Consider the following 16,423-nt stretch of genomic DNA (forward strand, 5'->3'; position numbering starts at 1 on the left):
CCATGGAGGGATATTCTTTACTGGCTTGCCTCCCCTGGCTTGCTCAGCTTGCTCTCTATAGAACCCAAGACTACCAGCCCAGAGATGGTCCCACCCACAAGGGGCCCTCCCCTCTTGGTCACTAATTGAGAAAATGCCCATAGCTGGATCTCATGGAGACATTTCCCCAACTGAAGCTCCTTTCTCTGTGATAACTCCAGCTGTGTCAAGTTGACACAAAATTAGCCAGTACAAGGGTAGATGGCCTTTCTGGTGTAGCAACACAGCTAGAGAGGCCAAGTGACCTGGCAAGCACCCTTTGGTTAAAACAAAGCTGCTGTAAGGGTTTTGTTCGTTGGAATGACAGATACTAAGAGGGATCCCAGAACAGAGCATGGCCATTAGCAGTCCCTTAGCTTAGCACTACCTTTTCAAATCTCAGTTCAATGACACTGTAAGCTGTTCTCTTTAGTAGTGGCTTTGACTCTACTCCCTAAGGAAGATTAACTTTTTAACGTTTTGTTTTTAATTACAGAAATAGCTTGGCTTTATTGGAATGTAGAGGCTATGAAGAACATCCTTGCTCACAAATACTACTTAACTTTGTAGACTAAATAGACTAAAATGGAAATATTAGTTATAAATTGGGGTTATTTTATTTTTATTTTTAGCTCCCCTCCCAGAAAGCTTTATTTTTTTAATTTTAAAAAATATTATAAATATGAATAAATCACATAGTATGCTAGTTAGAGTTTCATTGCTATGAAGAGATATGATGACCAAGGCAACTCTTAGAAAAGAGAACATTTAATAGAGACTGACTTACTGTTTAAAAATTGCAGTCCATTGTCTGTCATGGCAGGAAACATGGCAGCATACAGGCAGACTTGGTGCTAGAGTAGCCAAGGGTTCTCCATCTTGATCAACAGGCAGCAGGAGACCATCTTCTATTGGCAGCCAGGAGGAGGCACTTTTCCATACTGAGTGGAACTGGAGTACTAGGAGACCTCAAAGGCTACCTACACAGCGATACACTTCCTCCAACAAAGCCACACCTATTCCAACAAGGCCACGCCTCCTTGTGTGGCAATTTACCATGGACCAATAATATTCAAACCACCAAACATCAAAATTCATTAGTCCCCAAAACTATACAGAAAGTTTTTATACATTTTTTTCAATACTACTGAGAATTAACATCTCAGAAGGCATTCACATTTTACTCCATTTTTTAAAAATAAATTCTTTTCCTATATATTACATCTTGACTACAGTTTTTCTTCCCTTCCCTCCCCTCAAGTCTTTATCCCCCACCTCCCTTCTCCTCTAGATCCATTCCCTCACTTGGAAGTGAGTAGGCCTGCCAGTGACATAAACCAAACATGCCATAACAAGCTACAAATAAGACCAGGAACATACCATCACATCAAGACTGGACTAGGCCACCCAGAAGGAGGAAGGTTCCAGTAGTAGGCACAAGAGTTAGAAACAGCATAGGACATTTATTTAAGTGTCAAATAAAGTAGACTTTAAAATTCAAAAGCTTAGGCACACTTCAATATAACTTTTGAAATTACTGTTGGATGATCTGGTTATTTAACCGGTTCATGATGGTATGTCCACCTTCTGTCCTGTGGGCTATGACGCAATGCAGCTCAACAGAGAATTATATTCTGAAAACATGATTTTTGAGTTTGTGATTTGAAATAACTGATATGCATGGTTCTTAAGCGTGAATTTTGTAAATGGCATCATTCTAAAAGGCTGGACACTCTTGGTGAACCTTAATTCCATTGACTTAATTGTCATTGACATGGGTACTAGAGAGACATAGTGAACAAAAGAAACATTTAACCTTCATTTGCATACATGCTTGTTATTGGGGATGGAGGGTAACTCTACATTGCATGCATGAACACATACCGGTAAGATAAAAACAGGTGAGAGGTGTTAGTAAAAAGAAGTGGATCCACTGCAAACTTCTCTAAGGTTTGGAAATTAAAAGAAACAAACAGTAAATCATCATAGATAATCAAACCAAAGAAATCACCAATGCAAACCTGAGAAGGATACAAATTAGGTGAGAGTTCAAGGTCTTGGAAGAAGCCAGCACACACAAAAAAGAAAGTTGAAGGACTTCAAGGATTTCAGTTTTATTTTTGTAGATTGCCAGCCAGGTTTTTTGTTTGTTTGTTTGTTTTTTGTTTTGTTTTGTTTTGTTTTTTGAGACAGGGTTTCTCTCTATAGCCCTGGCTGTCCTGGAACTCACTTTGTAGACCAGGCTGGCCTCTAACTCAGAAATCCGCCTGCCTCTGCCTCCCGAGTGCTGGGATTAAAGGTGTGCACCACCACGCCCAGCCTCAGCCAGGTATTTTTAAAAGATTGCTGTTTACTCTGTGCAAAAAGATTAACCACCAACAGTGTGACTCTGAAAACTACTCAGACCGTTCTCTCTGGAGGCGCAGTCAAGCTTCACATGAAAATAGTTAAGGGCCTTTGTTTATGGCATGCGTGATGACTACTTTGATTTATTTCCAGTGACCCAGATAAAAGCAGTCACATTATTTATAATCCACTGATTATGATTTATATTGACAAAGTAAAATATAGAGTTAGAAGTATTTGTTCAGTGAGTTCAGCCAATACCTAAGATTGGAAATGAGGAGACTTTGAGGGGTCTGGATATTGTATCTTAATGTCAACATTGGTTAAAATCACAAGGTGACCTTTTTTATTTTATTTTTATTTATTTATTTATTTATTTTGATTCTCTGATGCTCTTAGTTAGTCAAGTCCTTAGTGTCATAGTGTTGACCCCACTGTGTATGCTTATCTATGACAGTAACAGTGAAAAGCTAATGAAATTAACATTTTGACATACTTATTAGTTCCACCATTGCTATTTGCTTTTTATATTATTTTTTTATGACTCACACAGAAACACTGTTTTAGAAAAGCATAAACTGAAGAAAAAATTCTCCCACTGAATTAGAGCACATAGACATGAGTCAGCCACAATTCAAATGGCTGAAACATCAACTCTGCCTATAGGGACAGCTGTATGTCTAGTTCGCAGATCTTTCCTAGCCAATCAGCAGTGAGGCCGTGTATCACGCCCCCTATTTTAGAATCTGGGGTTCTTTCATGTAGTTAGCAATGACAATGAAGTAAGCATATAGATTCTTCTTAGTCCCCATGGCCAGGATAACCATATAATTTATCCCCTAAACCGTGACACTCTGGAGAGAGAAAGAGATTAGTATTAGTTAAGCATTAGGATCATCATCATAATCCACAATCGCCAAGACAGACCATAACGAACATAAGGCTAATGAGTGACATATAATCTCCTTTATCAGCTACTTCATAGAATTTGATTTCCTGTTGTTGTTGATCTTCCCTGTTTAGACATTATCCTAAAGAGTGTCCCCAGAAGCAGAGTAACTTCTAGGTTTCAGGAAGGAGCAAGATGAAGAGGACTGGGTTCTGCCCATACCATAATCACTTCCTGCTGGACAATCCAGTGCCAGACAGACTATGTGAAAACCGAATTGGCATTGCAGTGCAGTTGGAGGCAGGCAATCATGGGTCTTTTTTTTTTTTTGGTTACTAAAAAACATTTACATGATAATTGCTTTCCAAGTCGAAAGACTGTATTGGAAACATCAAAACACCCTCATTTATTAAAAATAACTCTGGTATTAGTGAAATAAAAATCCACTGAATCACTAGAAATTAAATGTTTTAAAGCCATTGATAAAATGAACCAATAAAGATATGAAAATCAGTGTTGGCCTATCACAGATTGTTGAGTCACACTGTATTCCAGCAAATGGTTTAGCATTATAAGAGAGAATAGAAATTATTGATTTTTTTTTTCTCAGTAAAACTTTATGATGTGTTTTAAATAATATCTTTGTGTTTGGTGTACCATCTCAGAATAATAGAACCCTGATGTGTCTGTATGTCTATCCATGAAGAACATCTATTAGTTTTAGTATTTTTTTGTAAACTATGAATTAGGGATGCCTTTGGTCCCAAAAGGAGGAATATATTAAAATAAGCTTACATTTAGGATTCTGATAAAGACTGGTGGATAAAATGTTTTGGAGCATGCAAACTAATAGATTTATTATTCTCAATGGGATCAGGGTGGGTGGTTGCTGAAAGATCAATGGATATTTATACCCTGTCCCTAGTTCATTGGTAACCTGAGCAGAAGGTTTTTCAGAAAACTCCAAAGTTTAGCCTGGTTGACATTGATCCATGAATCATTCTGTAATAACAATGACATTGTACATTCTAAATCAATACTGGGCTCTGACGAGTGACACTATTTAATGGTAAGAACGTAAATACTTATGTTTCTTGGGCTTTTGTTAACCTGGTATAGAAATAATTACTGCAGTATAGAAGTCTTTTTTTCCTTTCTTTCTTACTAAAGAATTGAAAGTTTGCGCACACTTTCTCTACACAAAGGATAAACAGGATGAGAAAGAAATTAGGGAAACAACACCCTTCACAATAGTCACAAAAAATATAAAATACTTTAGTGTGACTCTAAGGAGGTGAAAGATCTGTCTGACAAAAAATTCAAGTCTCTGAAGAAAGAAATTGAAGAATATCTCAAAAGACGGAAAGATCTCCCATACTCATGGATTGGCAAAATTAATATAATAAAAATGGCTATCCTGCCAAAAGCAATCTACAGATTCAATGCAATCCCCATCAAAATTCCAACTCACTTCTTCACTGAGTTAGAAAGGGCAATTTGCAAATTCATCTGAAATAATAAAAAACGTAGGATAGCAAAAACTATTCTCACAATAAAAGAAACTCTGGGGGATTCACCATTCCTGACCTCAAGCTGTACTACAGAGCAATTGTGATAAAAACTGCATGGTACTGGTGCAGTGACAGACAGGTAGAGCAATGGAACAGAATTGAAGACCCAGAAATGAACCCACACACCTCTGGTTAATTGATCTTTGACAAAGGAGCTAAAACCATCCAGTGGAAAAAAAGACAGCATTTTCAACATGTGGTGCTGGCACAACTGGCTGTTAGCATGCAGAAGAATATGAATTGATCCATTCTTATCTCTTTGTACAAAGCTCACGTCTAAGTGGATCGAAGAACTCCACATAAAACCAGAGACACTGAAATTCATAGAGGAGAAAGTGGGGGAAAACCTTGAAGAAATGGGCACAGGGGAAAAATTCCTTAACGGAGCAGCAATGGCCTGTGTTGTAAGATCAAGAATCACCAAATGGGACCTCATAAAATTGCAGAGCAAGGGCAAAAGATACTGTCAATAAGACAAAGAGGCCACCAACAGATTGGGAAATAATTTTTACCAATCCTAAATCTGATAGGGGACTAATATCCAATATATACAAAGAGCTCAAGAAGCTGAACTACAAAAATTCAAATAACCCCATTAAAAATGGGGTACAGAGCTAAACAAAGAATTTTCAACTGAGTAGTACCGAATGGCTGAGAAGCACTTGAAAAAATGTTCAACATCCTTAATCATCAGGGAAATGCAAATCAAAACAACCCTGAGATTTCACCTCACACCAGTCAGAATGACTAAGATCAAAAATTCAGGTGACAGCAGATGCTAGAGAGGATGTGGAGAAAGAGGAACACTCCTCCATTGCTGGTGGAATTGCAAGCTTGTACAACCACTTTGGAAATCAGTCTGGCGGTTCCTCAGAAAATTGGACATAGTACTACCGAAGGATCCAGAAATACCTCTTCTGGGCATATACCCAAAAGATGTTCTAACTGGTAATAAGGACACATGCTCCACTATGTTCATAGCAGACTTATGTATAATTTCCAGAAGCTGGAAAGAACCCAGATGTCCCTCAACAGAGGAATGGATACAAAAAATGTGGTACATTTACACAATGGAGTACTACTCAGCTATTAAAAACAATGAATTTATGAAATTCTTNGGCAAATGGATGTATCTGGAGGATATCTTCCTCAGTGACATAACCCAGTCACAAAAGAACTCACTTGATATGCACTCACTGATAAGTGGATATTAGCCCAGAAACCTAGAATATCCAAGATACAATCTCCAAAACACAAGAAAATCAAGAAGGAAGACCAACACGTGGATACTTCATTCCTCCCCAAAATAGGGAATAAAATACCCATGAAAGAAGTTGCAGAGACAAAGTTTGGAGTTATGACAAAAGGATGGACAACCCAGAGATTGCCCCACTCAGGGGTCCATCCCATAATCAGCCACCAAACGCAGATACTATTGCATATGCCACCAAGTACTTGCTGAAAGGACACTGATATAGCTATCTCTTGTGAGGCTATGCCAGTGCCAGGCAAATATAGAAGTTGATGCCCACAGTCATCTATAGAATAGAACACAGAGACCTCAATGGAGAAGCTAGAGAAATTACCCAAGGAACTGAAGGGGTCTGCAACCCTATAGGTGGAACAACAATATGAACTAATCAGTACCCCAAGAGCTCGTGTCTCTAGCTGCATTTATAGCAGAAGATGGCCTAGTCAGCCATCGTTGGGAAGAGAGGCCCCTTGGTCTTGCAAACTTTATATGCCCCATACAGGGGAATGCCAGGGCCAAGAAGTGGGAGTGAGTGGGCAGGGGAGCAGGGTGGGGGTGGAGGGTATAGGGGTCATTCGGGATAGCATTTGAAATGTAAATGAAGAAAATATCTAATAAAATAATTTTTAAAAAAGTTTGCACACAATCCTTGGCTCTGTAGAATTATAGATGTAGGAGATTTTTATATTGATACTGTTGAATCAGTTCATAAAAATGAGGTTGCGAGTAAAGAATATATGAATATATGTTTTATCAATTGACACTTTTTTTCTAATCATGAGTGAGACAGAGATACGGAGACCAAGAAAAGGGATTTTTATAATGCTGTTCATTTTTATCTCAAAATTACTCCTATAATCAATTTAGCAATGTAAAGGTTATTCGAGGTATATAGCAACTATATCTGAAGCTTGATCTTAGAGGATGTGACCCTTGCTGACAGTCCATATACTATTTAGATTTATTTGCCTCCCGGTGTAATGGTGGTGCTGAGCACTATGGTGGTGCTCCACCTGCCTTTCCAGTGCTTTCCCTAAAAGGTTTTGTATTCTGATGCCTCCTGTGTCTTAAGCAAAGTTCTTTCCTACTTAAACATTCTTCCTTTTTATTCATTTCTATAATGCTGCCCATTTATTCATTCAGTGTGACAGAAAGGCTGTGGGCATACAGAATGGATTCCAACTGTCTTGATTTAAATTCCAGAAATGCCTCTTACTATGTTACCTTGACAAATTACCTAGTTCTATAAAACTAACTTTCCTCATCGTAAACTTGACATGATCATTTCATACGTTCCATAGAACCTTCTTGAAAAAAATCATGTGAAATAATTGCTATAGCATGACTAGCACAAAGCCCAGGACATAGTAGGTGTTTTTATATGCAGGTTGTGGCTGTAGTTGTAATTTATTTTTTTTTTTCAATGAGAGCCTTGTACTTATTGTTTTTCAGATGTCATTGAGTTTCATTGTTAGAAATTGCTAAATGTCATAGATAAATTTTACCATTTGCAACTTTTATAGCAAGACAACCATGGCAACAGAAGAGGTACAGGCTAACAAGAGAATTGTTATGGTGGAGATGTGCTAAAGCATCTGGAGACTGTGTAGGGGGTGTGATGTGTGTGTGTGGGTATCTGGTGGGCCTGGGAGCTGGGCTATGTTGATCAAAACTGGTGGAGATAGAAGGTGAGAAAGAGCTCAGTTTCCTTCTTAACAGAAAAGTATTGCATGCTTGTTACAGAACACGCAGACACTCCTGGAATGTAAGAGACTCAAAGAGAAACTCCTCTTTTCCCCTTATCCTTAAGCATGGTTCTAGACATATGTATCTGTTATCTATCTTTTTAATCTGCATCTCATAGAAGGAGCTTGAAAGTGTGAGGGAGATAGTTTTACTATAGCTTCTTTTATGTTTTAAATATTTTACAGACACATTTTAAGGATTTTAAGGACATATTTTCTATGTGTATGTTGCACTGACACATCTGTGTTGTATATCTCACATAACAAATTTTATAGTTATTTACTAAATAATGATCCTAGTAATAACATAAATAAAATATCTATAGATATATTATTGTGTGACAGTGGTATACAACCTAGATAAATACTCACAGAAAATTAGGGGAAACAAAAGAAAATGAATATTGAACAGCCTCCTCAGACTAGACGTTGTTCCCATTGCGTGCATAGTTTTGCATTACAGGCATCTTGTCCTTTTGAGGCTGTCCATGAGATGATGTGTCTGAAAGGTTTCAGAGAGGAAGTGTACTGGCTTAACTCAATTACAAAACAGCTGTCCAATGAGGAGACTGAGAGGAGGTGATTGGGAGGGGCCTCACTTACAGCTCATTGATTCAGTTTAAGACACAGTTTCTGACATTTGGTGCTCTTCTTGGCATCCCTTTTACTTCTCTCAGATTAGTTTTGGGGTGTCACCCCTCATCCTCCCATATAGACATACCATGTGAAGCGTTCTGTGAAGAGGATGCTCTGTAGCAGCAAGCATATCACACCCAGAGACAGGTAGTTGACATGTAAGCTCTTTTTACTGTTGATGCAATTGCGTTTCTTAGTAGTAGGCCTTTCTAAAGATGTGAGCTCCAAGTCAAATAGAAATACTGCCTTGAAATAGAGACTACTAACTTTTTGTATACTCCTTTGAACTAAATATTGATTTTTATTTTTCTTCTACCCACAGTAATGTGAGCTGTCAAATATTTTGAAAAGACATATAAGTGTAATTATCACTGTAGGATGCTCAAAAGATTGCCTTTTAAAATACGTTCTTGAAACAAAACTTAAGAAAAGTATTTTAGCTTGAATAATATCTAAGGAACCGACAGCACTTCTGACCTGGGCAAGTCCTGTTCATCTTATTTGAGTTTATATTGACTGCTGTTCCTCCTTAGAAATGTTTAGAGGGAATATTCAGTTCAGGGAACAGATACCCATTCAAGATATGGATTGCATTAATTATGAATACTTTTAAATTTTTACAGTTTTATTTTTTGTTAATAGGGGATTTTCAGTGACCCTCACACCATGAAAGGTATATGAGGGTTATATATGGAGTTAGGCTGCAGAGAGGTCATACCAGCTGTTTGCTTTACAAACCATACAACCTCTTTACCAGTGTGGCTTGTTTATCTCTTATTTATCTGTCCATTTTGAGGACTGATCTGAAAACCAAATAAGATAATGTACCCATGTCTTGTTAATTTGAACATACTGTCAACACAATTATCATGAACTGACTTTCTATTTGGCTTTTCCAAAGCTTAGTAGAATGCCTTCCTTGCTTGCGCACTTTAGAATATCAAAGATTTTGCTATTACTGTTGAAATAATTCATGTGCTTCAATGTTAATATATACCTGCTACATATGTTGTGAACCTAGTACAGTCTTGAAAAATTAAACACAAATTGATATCTTATTATAGTGAGACTATTTTTGTGTGATCTCCCTTTTTAAGTTGTTCAGTTTGCATATAGTAATATTGTCTGGATATATTCATCTCATATAGCTGAAATTTTACAGTGCTCAATAAGCAGCTCATTTCTCCCTTCCACCAGTTCCAGGTAATCACCATCCTATTCTCTGCTTCTAAGGGTTTATCAATTTTAGATAACTCATATAAGTGTAGTCATGAAATATTCATGTTTCAGGAATGAGCATAATGTACTTGGCATGAAGTACCCAAAGTTTATCCATATGGGTGGATATCCATGTGAGTGTGATGGTTTGTATATGCTCAGCCCAGGGAGTGGCACTAGAAGGTGTGGCCCTGTTGGAGTAGGTGTGGTCTTGTTGGAGTAGGTGTGTCACTGTGGATGTAGGCTTTAAGACCCTCATCATAGGTGCCTGGAAGCCAGTCTTACACTAGCACCCTTTAGATGAAGATGTAGAACTCTCAGCTCTGCCTCCATCATGCCTGCCTAGCTGCTGCCCTGCTCCCACTTTTTATGATGATGGATTGAATCTCTGAACCTGTAAGCCAGTCCAATTAAATGTTGTCCTTTATAAGACTTATCTTGGTCATGGTATCTGTTCATAACAGTAAAACCCTGACTAAGACAGTGGGATACTCATCTCCTTTAGGGATGAAAATAAAACCACATTTTCTTTATCCACTCATCTATTGATGGATATTTAGGTTTGTCTTACACAAAGTCAGAGCATTACATGGTCTTATTATATAGCCCTGCATTGACTGGCTGGGAACTTCCAACATTGTGATGGTTATATTAGGTTGTCAACTTGATTACTTCTAGAATTAAATAAAACTCAATTGTCTGGGTGCATCTGTGCAGGATTTTTCTTTCTTCTTTTTTTTTCTTTTTGGATGTTAATTTTATTTATTAGATATTTTCTTTATTTACATTTCAAATGCTATTGCAAAAGTTCCCTTTACCCTCCCCCTGCCCTGCTCCCCTACCCACCCCCTCCTACTTCTTGGCCCTGGTGTTCCCCTATACTGGGGCATATAAAGTTTGCAAGACCTAGGTGCCTCTCTTCCCAATGATGGCCGACTAGGCTATCTTCTACTACATAGAACCTCTGGTGGAATCACCATGCCTAACCACAAGCTGTACTACAGAGCAATTGTGATAAAAACTGCATGGTACTGGTACAGCGACAGACAGGTAGATCAATGGAATAGAAGACCCAGAAATGAATCCACACACCTATGGTCCCTTGATCTTTGACAAAGGAGCTAAAACCATCCAGTGGAAAAAAGACAGCATTTTCAACAAATGGTGCTGGCACAACTGGCAGTTATCATGTAGAAGAATGCAAATTGATCCATTCTTATCTCCTTGTACAGAGCTCAAATCTAAGTGGATCAAAGAACTCCACATAAAACCAGAAACACTGAAATTTGTAGAGGAGAAAGTGGGGGAAAGCCTTGAAGTTATGGGCACAAGGGAAAAATTCCATAACAGAACAGCAATGGCTTGTGTTGTAAGATCAAGAATTGACAAATGGGACCTCACAACAGTGCAAAGCTTCTGTAAGGCAAAAGACACTGTCAATAAGTCAAAAAGGCCACCAACAGATTGGGAAAGGATTTTTACCATCCTAAATCCGCTAAAAAATAAGAAAATTCCTTTTGTTTTCCAGGTTTCTGAGGAGAAAATAAAGGGCATATCACTTTCCTTCAGCAGCCTCTCCTTACTCCTTCAGCAGCCTCTCCTTACTTCTGTGTCCCCCCCTTACATAGTTCCTACCCTGCCCCATCCCCTTCTCCTTGCAGACAAGGCAGCCCAGTTAGAGGAACACTATCCACATGCAGGCTACACAGCCAGGGACATCCTCCGCTTTAGTTTTGGGAGTTGAACATGAAACCAAGCTGTATTCTGCTGGGAGGGGCTTAGGTCTAGCCCGTGTATGTTCTCTGGTTGATGGTTTAGTGTCTGTGAGCTCCCAATGGTCCGGGTGAGTCTTCTTGTGGAAACCTGCTCTTTATCTCACACCATATACAAAGATCCAACAGTTTAAAATCAGCAGTATGACTTACAGATGTGGAAAGTTTGATGACATTAGTGTTGGCAATGATGTCATGCATATGATGACAAAAATCCTAGGGGAAAAAAAAATCACTTAAAACTTTCCCCATGAGTGCTCAAATACAGCCTATACCTAAGTATGGGTCTTGACCTTTGTCTTCCTGCATATAGTTTAATGTTTGTAAAGAACTTCACTTTCTATTCTTTCTTTCCTCTGTACCAGTGATCAGCAAACATTTTATGAAAGGCCTGTTATTAAGAATTCTCAGCTGTATAAGCCATGCTATCTGGAAAACATTGAATTCTGGTACAGTAACTAAAAAAATAAAAAAATAAATAAAAATTATATGAAAAGAACTTTCCTATAAAACACTATTTCTGGAAACAGATGTAGATCTACCTTTCACCCATGAGCTAAGGTTTGCTGACCCTTAGTCTACATGCATCAAATTTTGACCAGTAGTTTAGAAGAAAATAATGTATCCATTGGTATGATTGTATTGGCTGAGCCAAAGGGAGCATGTTCATTGTTTAAATGCTAGCAGGGTATAGACACAGCCAGACAAAATGGTTCCTTGGTCTGAGTTGGGCAAGAAGAATTATGGCTCAAGGATTCCACAAGGGTACTTCAAGTAAGGAGTAGCCACGTGCTAAAAAAAAAAAAAAAAAAAAAGGAATAATAAACCTTATTACCCAACTAGTTTTCTTTTTAATGTAAAAGGAATAGGCCTGCACATAGGCAACTTCTATCCACTGCTACTTTTAGTTATTTGTCCTCGTAAACTCAATATCATTAATTAGAATGGCAGCTATTGTTTGGTTGTTTGAGCTCAACCTGCCTGCTCTGTGCCAAGCTAGCAGTACAGAAAGAGTTACTTCTTTAAAGGAACATAATTCTTCAATTTCTTTACATTTATGGAAAACATTCTGATGTTGTCTAGCTTACTGGGAGAAAGCCTATGCATATCATAATGTCTTAATCTCAGATATTAATGATTCCCATATTCCAACTGTTCATTCTGAATTCAACACCATGTTAGCTGTTTTGTAAAAATCAAATGATATTTGTTGATAGAACTATTAATTATAAAGTATCCATTTGGCCAAGAGTGTCTCTAGTTTTCTCCTTTAGGGTGATGTCGTATGAGCCTCAATATTTCTCACCGGAAAAACTAATACAAAATTTTGATATTGAGCACTCTAGTGGTTGTGATTCAAATGAGTATTTTAGTGAAAAGGGCTGATTTTATTATTATTATTAGGAGACTGACAGTTGTTGATATTCTATTTAAGAAGAGCAAATTGTGTATCTGAGGTATGCTAACTAGCAAGCCATTAACTTTGTGCTCTGCTGCAGGACACCTGGGAACCAGGGAGTTTTTCTACTTTGTTTATTACACAAATAAATTCTCCTCCCGGAACCCACTGCAATACTCTGATTTTAATATGCAGCAGGAGCAGGCAGTCATAAATGCCCGGTCCCATACTGCCTCACCTCTAGGTGCTTTGAGACTTCCAAAGAGCAGTTCTGGAGTCTGGATTTCAATTTTACACACATCAAAAAGTAAATGACTATTTAATCTTTTACTATAACATGAAGAGCAGTAGGTAATACATTCTGGAATGGAGTTTAGTAGGATGGAAAGGCAAAACTGAAAGATTTTCTATTTCAGATGAAAGCATAATGAGCAGCAAACTTTCCCAAAGCATGGGAGATGACAATAGAAGAGCAGAGAATGAACAGATTAGAAGTTGGTCTGGCATGGGAAAGTAAGGTGACCTTTAATGGAATTCTGGGGCCGTCTTTGGGGATTATGTAAATTAAGCTTCTGAATTGGATAGAATGCAACTATCATTAAAATCAAGAGAATGCTTGCTACATGATGGAAATTGAAATGAACCCTAAATTGATGCTTCAGCCCCAGGATCCTCTCATGGCTTTCAAAAAAAAAAATAATGCTTTTCTTTATTATTAAAGCCTGCAGTGTTCTTAGCAGTAAAGTGGAAAGAAATCAAGAGGGAAGCTGGTGAAACTTCTGCCCACAGCAAGTGAAATGTCACTGTGTACTGTCTTTACGTCTGCTATTAGGAAGCTTGTAATTCTCTTATTTGTATTTTCATTAGAATGCTCTCATTACTAATAAAAATAGATAGTGCACATGTTTACTAACCTTGTATTTTTTTCTGAGACATGCTGGAGAATTTTCAAAGATAGTATTTAATGTTGTATTCTCCATCTCAACATTAAGTATTTAATATGATTCCTTGTCATATTTAGATCAAATATATTGTATGATTGGCTTGTAGCTTTATTAATTTTTAGGAGTCTTTAAAGGAGTAGGGTATATAAATATTTTAAAAATAATTCAACCTCACTATCTCCAGCTTTAGATCTATGGTGTATACATTTTTGAAAAACACGCCATACATTCTATACCTCCCACTATTGACTGTATCATTATTTATGAGTTGATGCGACATTTACAAACATAAAGAAGGGTGAGTACCCTCTATGTTTTGTACTATTGTTTTCTCAATATTTGAATTTGGAAAATAGTAGAAAAATAATTTAGAAGGTCATACATATTCCTTAGTAGATGTTCATTCTCAGGGAGAGGCTACTCTTCTTGTAGATGGTGTGGTCTCCTAGCCTAAGCATCACTGTCCCCTGGAAACGTGTTGAAAATGTGAATATGTGAGTCTCACTCCGTCTTGTGCAAGGAGGCATTTTGGACAGGGAGTCCAGCAAGCCCTGTGGATTATAGACACAGTGGAATCCACTAACCTGTTTTGGTATTGCTTCTCATTGCCTGAATTTGAGCTGGCTTTGCAGCCTCTTTTGACTATGTGGTCAGTACAAATGGCAATTTCTTCACACAGGATACATTTGAACATCTTAAATCACAAGTGTCAAAGCTGGACCACTACTACTGCCTTGCTTGGACATAAACTATCACCGCTGGGTTTGGAATGGGAGGTCTGGTAGGGAAACACACACAATGGTGTCAGGTCCTCTTGATCCTCTCATGGAAACTGCTAGATCTTAATCACCACGTCCACTCATTAGGGTTTTTAGGAAATGGCTTTAGATCACTTTGTAGTTTCTACATTCTCTATGAATTTAGGGTTTAGAGAATGGAAAGCATTTGAGGACTTGGGGACTAAATGATCTTAATATACCTCTCAGCTCTTCAGTTATTTGATAGTTAAATATTACGCAGTGAAAGGGGAAGTGGCCAATGTCCATGCCATGTAGGAGTAACACATGTTAAGACTGTTTCTGCACTCAAGAGTGGAGGGGTCCCTGTTCCCTGTGGCGGATGCTTTATGAGGCATCTCAGGTGTCTGGAAGAGCTTCATCGGGGCAGAGTGCGCCAGGCAGGTGACGAGAGGAGCAGCCAGGTGACTTGCTAGCTTTTCTTACTTCTTCACCAACTACTGTGGCTGCATGCTCTGACCCTTGCCAGCCTGCCACTTAGTCTTCCAGGAGAATGACTGTTTTGATGTCATTCTCCTTCTGGATCTACATTCTTCAGCCCAACACAAAGAGAGCCCATCTTTATATGAGTGACGTGTCTGCTCCATTCTCTTCATGCTGGCCTAGCCACTCCGGCAGTATGTGGTTACCCAGCAGCTGCCTGCCTTTTGGGGTGCTGCTATTTTTTACAGGAAACAACCTTCCTTTTGTCTTGGTCTTTTTGTTTTGTCTGGCCGGCTCCTACACAGCAATTCTATTTCTAGGAATATATCCAGCAGATGTACTGGCACGTGAGTTCAAAGAAGTGTGTGTGTGTGTGTGTGTGTGTGTGTGTGTGTGTGTGTGATCACTGTGTGGCTTATAATAGCAGGAAACTGAAAGCCTTCTGAATAAATGGTACAACTGAGACAGGAATGATCTGGAATAATTAAGGAAAACAAAGGAGCGTTCTATATGTTCATGTCTGCTTCCAACTTTCCTTGCAAAACTTGTAAGGAAATATTAGTAAATAATCACCTCTTGCCTTTAAAGGACATTGGAACGTCTGAAGCTTGAGGGAAGTTTTTTACTGTGTACCCTTTTCTTCTGTATGTTTTAATGTATCTTATACATGAATACACACTCCTGTTCAAGGGCACGCACATGTGTGTGTGTGTGTGTGTGTGTGTATAAAGAAATACATAGATGTTATCTGTGTCAATAAAATACGGATATATATAAGCTATGCTCAATTCAGTTATCACTTTATTAAGTCCTTATATGTGTGTATGATACATGTGTGTATGTGTGGGCACATGTGTGCCATAATGCACGTATGAAGGGTTCAGGACAACCCTTGGTGCCAGTCTCACCTGACATCTTGTCTGAGAAAGTCTGACTTGTTTTTTACTGTGTCTGCTAGGTTAGCTGGTCCTTGAGCTTCTGAGAGTTCTCCTGTCTATCTCCACCATCTACCCAGAAGAATATTGTGATGACAGACATGTGTCACCATGGATGGCTTTACATGGGGTTTGGGATTGGACGCTCAAGTCCTCGCACCTGCACAGTGCCTTACCCACAGAGCTGTCTTGTCATCCCCAGGCTTTACTTTTAAAAACCCTTGAAGTTAGAGAGTTCAAGGCCAGCTTGGTCTACAGAGTGAGTTCCAGGTCAGCCAAGGCTACACAGAGAAACCCTGTCTCAGAAAAAAATATTCTGTTGTTTAATTTAAAATATTTCATTGCTAATAAGAGTAAGTTGCATGTATATTTACTTATTGGCCTTTATTTTTCTGAGAACTGTCTGTTCCATAATTACTCATTTTGAAAAGTATATTCAGTATTTTCTTGTTAGCTTTTATATAGTACACTTGTTAAC

At 38.3% G+C, this 16,423-nt stretch overlaps 1 protein-coding gene across 4 annotated transcripts in view; it reads left to right on the forward strand.

Moving 5' to 3' along the window:
• Positions 1-16,423, forward strand: part of Immp2l (inner mitochondrial membrane peptidase subunit 2) — an 887,790-nt gene that overhangs the window by 580,367 nt on the left and 291,000 nt on the right. The gene's annotated exons all lie outside the window — the stretch shown is intronic.

The sequence above is a fragment of the Mus pahari genome, chromosome 7 (assembly GCF_900095145.1).
Source record: "Mus pahari chromosome 7, PAHARI_EIJ_v1.1, whole genome shotgun sequence".
NCBI lineage: Eukaryota > Metazoa > Chordata > Mammalia > Rodentia > Muridae > Mus > Mus pahari.